The sequence below is a fragment of the Euleptes europaea genome, chromosome 10 (genome assembly GCF_029931775.1).
Source record: "Euleptes europaea isolate rEulEur1 chromosome 10, rEulEur1.hap1, whole genome shotgun sequence".
Lineage (NCBI taxonomy): Eukaryota > Metazoa > Chordata > Lepidosauria > Squamata > Sphaerodactylidae > Euleptes > Euleptes europaea.
This window is the reverse complement of record NC_079321.1, coordinates 11,251,778-11,260,995: the sequence shown is the minus strand read 5'-3', so window position 1 is coordinate 11,260,995 and position 9,218 is coordinate 11,251,778.

The following is a 9,218-nucleotide window of genomic DNA, read 5'->3' as shown; positions in this document are numbered from 1 at the left end:
TTACTATGACAACAAGTGGTCCGGCGGATGGGGGAAGCAATTGCATTTTTTACCAATGTTAATTGAGCCGCATCCTGGAATGTCTTGCAGTTTGATTTCCCCAGCCAGGCCAAAGGCCTGGACCAAAGATTTTTCAGCAACAAGGAATTGGGGAGGGGGCATTTCCTTGACATGCCTTAGCCCAGTCAGGGGAGGGAGGAAGCGCTCCCATTGGGCTGCTGGGCAGAGGGGTGGGTGATGTGAGAAATGCCCTCAGGCACGCGTGGAGATGGGGAGGGGAGCAGCCGGGCCCCGCATCCCTCTGGCTTTCTAGTAACAAACTCAGGTGAACTCTGTGCTGCTCCACCCCATCCCCCAGTCTTTGCTAACTTTCAGCACAGAACTTTTTCCTCCTTTGTGTCCTGATCCAGATAAGTGAATAGATTATAGGTGGCCAGAGAGTGTGCGTAGTTCACGTCAGCCAGCAGCACCTGCCAATTCCTTTCTCACTTCTTTTCCCCTTTTCACTCCCTTTGGGATCATCACTTCTGGCAATTGTGTGGAGGCTTCTGCCATCCACCAGTGAATGAGTCCTTTCCCTCTCGCACTTCATTCATGCGTAACCGTGACTGTGTTAAGAAATCTTGGCAGGAGGAGCGTCAATCCTAGCCGGAGGCTACGGAGACTCCGTTGCTGAGAATGTCAATAAAACCTGATATCATTCAGAACAGACTAGAGAATTCAGAATAGCCCTGTGAGGCTTTTTTTAAACGTTTTTTTGTGTGTGTAATTATGTGTGCTGTAACACATTACTCTTGAGTTACTTACTTCTGTTTTGTAGATGAGACTCAAGCCCTGTGTGGCATTACTCCTGAGTAAATTTTCTTTCTACTCTTTAGTAAATTTACGCCCTGTGGGGCAACTTTTTGTATACTGCAATATATTCCTCTTGAGTAAATTTCCTTTCTACTTCAGAGTAAATTTCCTTTCTGCTTTCTTGATGAATGAAGTATACAGTTTTGTTCTTATCTTATAATTATTGCTATATATATATATATATATATATATATATATATATATATATATAAAAAAAACGTTTCTTTGCAATTGAGCCTCGTGCTGCCTTCTCTTTCAGTTCACCCTCCAGGTGGTGGCTGGCTGGAGATCTCCTGGGATTACAACTCATCTCCAGGCGACAGAGATCAGTTCATCTGGAGAAAATGGCCACTTTATAATACCCCATTGAAAAACCTCCCCTCTTCAAGCTCGATCCCCAAAATCTCAAGGAATTTCCCAGCCCAGAACTGGCAACCCTATGTATCAACAACTAAAAACCTTTTCAGTAAAGACAAAAGGGGCCTTTGCCTCATACAGTCCAGCCCCAATGGCAGGTCAGTTGACTTCTTAAGTTGGTTAAGAGAGATTGATTCCTAACAGCATTTCTCACTGGAGCAGAAAGAGTTCCTGGTTTTGTACTTAGTAAATTCAGTGATGCAGAGGCATAACTCTTTGTTTGCAGTGATGATCCATCTTGTAGAAACGCCAGGATTGCTTCCCCATTATGCTGAGTGATAACACAAACAAAGATGAAAGGCACTCCTCATCAGAAAACGGACAAGACCCAGCAAAAGAATGAGGAAGAGAGAAGCAAAGTCATGCGGAAGCCGTAGGCCCAAACTAGAACTGGAGCATTGAACAGAACAAAAACATTGTTTGCTTGCCTGATGGACTTTCTAACTTCTTTGTCGCTCTGACATCTCTAGAACAAATGCCTTAGACAGCAGTTTTCAAACATTCTGGAGGTGGTGGAAAGTGCTGTCAAGTTGCAGCTGGCGACCCCGTAGGGTTTTCAAGGCAACAGACTAACAGAGGTCCTTTGCCATTGCCTGCCTCTGTGTAGCGACCCTGGACTTCCTGAGTGGTCTCCCATCCAAGGAACCCTGCTAAGCTTCTGAGATCTGACATGATCAGGCTAGCCTGGGCCGTCCAGGACGGGGCGAGAGATGAGCAGAGGTGGTTTGCCATTGCCAGCCTCTGGGTCGCAACCCTGGGCTTCCTCGGTGTTGTCCCATCCAAGTATCAACCAGGGCCGACCCTGCTTAGCGTCTGAGATCTGACAAGATCAGGCTAGCCTGGGCAGTCCAGGACGGGGCAAGAGATGAGCAGAGGTGGTTTGCCATTGCCAGCCTCTGGGTCGCAACCCTGGGCTTCCTCGGTGTTCTCCCATCCAAGTATCAACCAGGGCCGACCCTGCTTAGCGTCTGAGATCTGACAAGATCGGGCTGGCCTGGGCAGTCCAGGTCAGGGCCTTGAACATCCTACTTGTTGAGAAATACTCATCTGACAAGGCACTGCTGAGCTTCTGTCACAGAACTCAACGTGTTGCATAGGATTCTGGGCCACGCGTACAGGACACTGACCCATATATCCAGCTCTGTCTGCGGGTAGTGATGGGATGGTTGACGTTCTCCAGAACACAGTTTGAAAACTACCGGCTTAGCACAATGGTACTGAATTTATTCTTTGAAAGGAGGTTGCTTTTCAAAGGCCCCGATTGAGTAGGCAATCTTCTTCACCCAAAACCATGATTGCCAACCTCCAGGTGGGGCCTGGAGCTCTCCTGGAATTACAGCTGATCTCAACGCTACAGAAGTCAGTTCCCCTGGAGAAAATGGCTGCTTTGAAGGGCAGACTGAATGGCATTAGGAGGTCCCTCTGTAGGGTGGCCAGCTCCAGGTTGGGAATTACCTGGAGATTTGGGGGGGGGGGAGCCCGAGGATGGCAGGGTTTGGAGAGGGGAGGGACTTAAAGGCCATAGAGTCCAATGGCCAAAGCTGCCCTTTTCTCCAGGGGAAATGATCTCTGTCACCTGGAGATCAGTTGTAATAGCGGGAGATCTCCAGCCAGCACCTGGAGACTATCAAAAATTAACACCTCTGTACTAATTCAAAATACATATAATATGTGTGTGTGTGAAGTGCCGTCAAGTCGCAGCCGACTTATGGCGACCCCTTATGGGGTTTTCAAGGCAAGAGACTAACAGAGGTGGTTTGCCAGTGCCTTCCTCTGCACAGCAACCCTGGTATTCCTTGGTGGTCTCCCATCCAAATATTAACCAGGGCTGACCCTGCTTAGCTTCTGAGATCTGACGAGATCAGGCTAGCCTGGGCCATCCAGGTCAGGACATATAATATACAAGTGCCTAAATACATATATAGTAACATTCAATCCAAGTAGAAGTCTTGAAAGAAGAAGGGGTGGAATAGGGATACGATCGTTTCAAGTCTCAGGTCTTCCTCAGTCCCGTTCCTGTATGTGAAAAATTCATTTTACATATTGACTACTAAGCCTAATGGTTATAAAACAAATTAAACATATTTACAAAATATATACTCACAGGATATTAATATGCACACTTGTTTCAAACGAAGCTTCCAGAGCTCTTTCCTCAGATCTCCAGGAATTTCTCCACCCAGTGTTGGCAAAAACTGACCTGAGGTGTACTCTTTTATCCTGGCTGTCAGTCCATCTGGACTGAGAGCTCAACTTCAGGTATGCTCCTATTAAAAAGTTATGCGTATGTTTTCTTTGGGTTCCTCCAAGTAACTCTAAAGTGAGCTGAGAGGCTGACTGTACATGGGGGGGTGGGCCTTGGGGGAAAGCAGCCCACTACGGTTGTATTCTGCTTCTTATCCTACCCCCAGGAATAGGGCTTGCCAACCTCCAGGTACTAGCTGGAGATCTGCTATTACAAAGGATCTCCAGCTGATAGAGATCAGTTCCCCTGGTGGAAATGGCTGCTTTGGCAATTGGACTCTATGGCATTGAAGTCCCTCCCCTCCCCAAACCATGCCGTCCTCAGGCTCTGCTCCCACCGGTGGCGAAGAGGGACCTGGCAACCCTATGCAGGAATGAAATACGAAAGGTCATATTGCTGTCTGCTGTGTTATCAAACGGTTCACCAGGAAATGAATCAAGGTAGATGACTCAAAATTAATCATGAATAAGTACTTAGCCATGACCAGAAATAAATATTTTTTTGTGTGAAACAAAATTCCCCGCTGAACTTGTTAATCATTACCTATGTTATTTATTTATGGAGTAGTGGTTGGAATGTCAGGCTCGGATCTGGGAGACCCGGGTTCAAATGCCAACTGTGCCATGAAGTTTACTGGCTGAACTTGGGCAGTAAACTTACCTCACAGGGTTCTTGTAGGATAAAACATGTGCCACATTGAGGTCCTTGGAAGAAAGGTAGGATAACAACGTACTAAATAAATGTGGTTGAGAAATAAGAGTATTATTTTCTTTTAACACTGTACTTTTTGTGAATGGATGTGCACTGGCATGTAGCGCCATCCACGGGTTAGCTTCAGAGGTGAATCTGTTTAAGTTTGTTTTTTAAAAAAACCATTTCTGAAACCAATTTGTAAAAAGTTTTGTCACAGATTAATGTCAAAAAGAGCACGAGGTTATATCCAGAGCATGTGAGCGGAGCTTCCCTTAGACAGGGAGAGAGGGGAATCAGCAAAAGTTACACCCCCATCCCCTCACTAGAGGAAAAGTCCCTCTTTGGATCCAATCCTTTATAAAATATCCAGAATCAAAAGTAATTTCAAGGTTGACTTCCTTCCTCTTTGCTTGGATGCCCTAAAGCAGCTACACTGGCTGCAAGCCTGTTCCCGAGTTCAGCTCAAGGTGCTGGTTGTGAACTTTAAAGCCCTTCATCACCTGGGACCCACATATTTGAAGGGCTGTCTCCTTCCATATGTCCCCACGCGCCAATTATGATCATCGGACAACCATCTGTTGGCTATTCTAACACTTGGGGTTGACCATCTGGCATTGACCACAGCAAGGGCCTTTTCCATCAGGGCTCTAACTCTGTGGAAAGGCCCCCTGAAGAGATGAAGGGGCCCTAGGGTTGCCAGCTCCAGGTTGGGAAATACCTGGAGATTTTCGGGGTGGAGCCTGAGGAGGGTGGGGTTTGGGGAGGGGAGGGACTTCAATGTGGTATAACACTATAGAGTCCACCTTCCAAAGCGGCCATTTTCTCCAGGGGAACTGATCTCTGTCGCCTGGAGATGAGTTGTAATCCAAGGAGATCTCCAGCTACCACCTGGAGTAAGGTTGCCAGCTCTGGGTTGGAAAATACCTGGAGATTTTGGGGGTGGAGCCTGAGGAGGGCGGGGCTTGGGGAGGGAGGCCGCAAATTTTGACAGAGTATGTCCAGGAAGAGCCCCCCTGTTTTCTGGACAGATTAAGTCATTTCCTCCCTCAATGGGAGGTAGGGTTGCCAGGTCATCCCTCTCCTCCGGTGGGAGGCTTCTGGGGCAGAGCTGATGGGATTGTGCACATGCATGGCTGCACAGACGCACGTGTGCGTCACATCCGGTTTACACCCGGAAGTGTCGCATCGTGAGGGGCCTTTTACCACTTGAGTGGTAAAAGGCCCCTTGCGATGCGGCACTTCTGGGTGTAAATGCATTGCAAGGGGCCTTTTACCACTCAAACTGGGAGTTTGAATAGTAAATGGCCCCTTGTGATGCGTTTACACCCGGAAGTGTGTAAGGGATGTGGGATGCGGGGTTGCAGGTGCGTGTGCATGTGTGCCCGCCGACCCTCAGCTGGTTGACAGGCAAGGGGGTGAATTGGCGGGGGTTTGCCCTCTACCACCGGGCACCTGGCAACCCTAATGGGAGGCAATCTGTAATGATGTTTGGGTTCTACATATTGTTGCTTAAGGTTATTTGTTAGAGTTCAAAGAGTTACCCCCCTGTTTTCTCAGCTCGAGAGCCATAGATAACCCTATGGAAGAGCTATCTGTTCAACCTAAAGAACTTTTACAAAAAGGGGCAGTTCAGGGAGTTCCCCTTGACACCCAGGAATGGGGATTCTATTTAAAATTCTTCCTTGTAGACAAGAAAGATGGAGTACATCAGCCTATATTGGATCTATGCAATCTTAATAAATACTTGTGTGTTCCAAGATTTAGAATGGTGTCTCTCCCTGCTGTCATGGAATTGTTGACAAGGGTTGTTTGGTTCGTGGTCATGGACTTGAAGGATGGCCTATTTTCAAATTTCCATCCATCCTATGCACAGGAGGTTCCTCGGGTTCAGACAGGGGTCAGAAATCTATCAGTATGCCTCTTTACCATTTGGATTAGCCATTGCTCCTAGAGTATTAACTAAGACTATGGCAGTGGTGATTGCCTGCCTTAGAACATTGGGGTGTTCCATATTCCCTTACTTAGATGACTGGCTCATCACGGCCAGCTCGGCGGAGGTATTAGAATCTGTAAAGCAGTGACATGGTCAGATGGGGATAGCTTCGTGAGACACTACACGTTGGACTTGCAAGCATGAAGGAAGGCTGATGTTGGAAAGGTGATGTTACAGTCACTGTTCTAATAGATTTGCCTCCCCACCTCCAATTGTAGCTTGCTAAAATCCCATATGTGGGGCTGCACAGAAGACTGAAAGTGAAAACAGAGTTGCACTTCCCTGTAACTGTTGTTCATTGAAGTCTTCAGTGAAGACATACATCCCTCCCTCCTACCCCGCTGTAGGCTCACTATTGTTTGTGTTCTTATATCTTCAGGAGCTTATGGCGGCATTCATAGGGTTGCCAGGTCCCTCTTCGCCACCGGCTGGAGGTTTTGGGGCGGAGCCTGAGGAGGGTGGGGTTTGGGAAGGGGAGGTAGTTCAATGCCATGGAGTCCAATTGCCAAAGTGGCCATTTTCTCCAGGTGAACTGATCTCTATTGGCTGGAGATCAGTTGTAATAGCAGGAGATCTCCAGCTAGTACCTGGAGGTTTGCAACCCTAGGCATTCAGGAACTGAAGGGTGAGGGGGCGCCCCCCTTGGATCATGTGACATTTTAAGCGGGAAGGAATTGTCACAATCATTCCAAGGGGAGGGGCACCCCCTCTGTATCCAGGAGGCTACAAAAGTCTTCTACCAAAGGGCAGGCCTGTGCATGCGCAGTCCGTTATGTGTGTCTACTAGGGTTGCCAGCTCTGTCTTTGCCACAAGTGGGAGGTTTTTGGGGTGGAGCCTGAGGAGGGCAGGGTTTAGAGAGGGGAGGGACTTCAATGCCATAGAGTCCAATTGCCAAAGTAGCCATTTTCTCCAGGTGAACTGATCTCTATCGCCTGTAGATCAGTTGTAATATCAGGAGATCTCCAGCTATTAGCTGGAAGTTGGCAACCCGAGGGTCTACACTGAAGACTTCAATGAACAACAGTTACAGGAAAGTGCAACTGTTTTCAACAGCAAATTAAAAATCCAGCAAACAACCAAAAAACAATAAGCAGCAACCTGTTTCAACTGCAGATGTTGCCAGCTAACCAGAATTAAACCCACCTGGCCTAGGCTTGCCAATCTCCTGGTGGTGGCTAGAGATCTCTTGGGATTACAACTAGGGTTGCCAGCTCTGTGCTGGGAAATAACTGGATATTATTTGGGCAGATCTTGTGGAGGGCGGTGTTTGGGGAGGGGAGGAGCTTCAATGCCATAGAGTCCAATTGCCAAAGTGGGCATTTTCTCTAGATGAACTGATCTCTATCGGCTGGAGATCAGTTGTAATATCAGGAGATCTCCAGCTATTACCTGGAAGTTGGCAATCCTAATTACAACTGATCTCCAGGAAACAGGGTTCAGAAAATGACCGCTTTGGAAGGTGGACTCTATGGCATTATAACCCACTGAAGCTCCTTGCCTCTTCAAACCCCTCCTCCTCAGGCTCTGCCCCAGGTATTTCCCAGCACAGAGCTGGCATCCCTACTGTTCCTCCACAGCTGGAGCTGAAGAATGCAGCCTCTGAAGTTTTGCACGGCAAGGCAAGAGCTGAAGTTCTGCCGATTGCGACACAGAAGCAGGGGGCTGCAAAAAAGTTGGCAACCCTAGGCCTTGTTAATAATTCACAGGAAAAGCTGGGCCGAACAGAAGCTCTTTGTTCATTTCCCCAAACGCCGACTACTTCTGACTCGCAGCCTTATTTGGAGGCGTAATACAACTGTTGCCCGGACACCGCGGGCGGCTATGGTAGGTGATGAACAGCTGAGCGGATCCTGGGGCTCTTTTGCTCTGCCTTCGAACGCCCATGGAACGGCCAGAGCTTTGTTTCCCGAAGCCCTCCCTGTCCCGGCCTTTGGCTGCTGACATCCTTATGGGATACAGGAAAGGGTGGAGAGGGTCAGGAGGTGGTCTTTCTCTTGATTTATGTGGCGCGCTTGAAAACGTGCCCTCCTTCTCTCCAACGTTAACATTTGACTGTTTTGCCAGGACCTGTGCTTAACACAAAATAATCCGGCCGGTTGGAGGACTCTGCAGAGGATTTGATGAGAAGACAAGAAACCAGAAGGTACGGAAGGGTTGGCGTCTATCGGATGGAACTCCCTACCGCTTGCAGGAAAGAATTCGGAACCGTTTGTCAGATCTAGAAGAGATCGGACGCAGCTTGACCTTGAGGTAAGGACTCCTTGAAGGGCAGCAGTGTTACTCTAGGATGTGGGGAAAGAGACCGTCTTGTGAGGTTTCAGATTGGCCTCGAACTGCAGTTGAAATCCTTGGCTTTTGGCCCAACTCATCTCAAAATATTCTTGAGGACCGGCACCTTGAAGGAGATGCTTCCTGCAGTTTGGGGAAGTATACCCTTTCTGGGCGAAAATTTTGCTGGGGATTCACCTCTTCAGGAAGATCATTTACCTTAGAAAAGCTTGTGGGTAGGGTTATGCTGTATTACTATAAATCATGCCATCGAACGTTTAATCTTTACATCCATTCTTCCCAATATGCCGATGGTAATAGGCTGGGAAATTCCTGGAGATCTGGGTGTGGAGCTTGGGGAAGGCAGGGTTTGGGGAGGACTTCGATGGGGTATAAATGCCACCCTCCGAAGCAGCCAATTTCTCCAGGGGAATTGGTCTCTGTTGTCTGGAGATCAGCTATAAATTCCAGGAGATCTCCAGGCCCCACCTTGAGATTGGCAATCAAACCTATTTATTTCCTAAAGGAATTCGTAATTGTCTGGTTTTGGACAGCTATACTATCGAAACTGTTCTGCCTTCGCACTTTGGCTGACTTCCATTTTCCAGAAAATAAAAGAATCTTGAAATAGCCATTCCATATCCGGATGATAAAATAGGAGACTGGTGAGACCTTAGAGACGATATTCCATCATAACTTTTTGTGAGTGTCAGCGCTCACTTCATCAGAAATTCGCAATGAATATC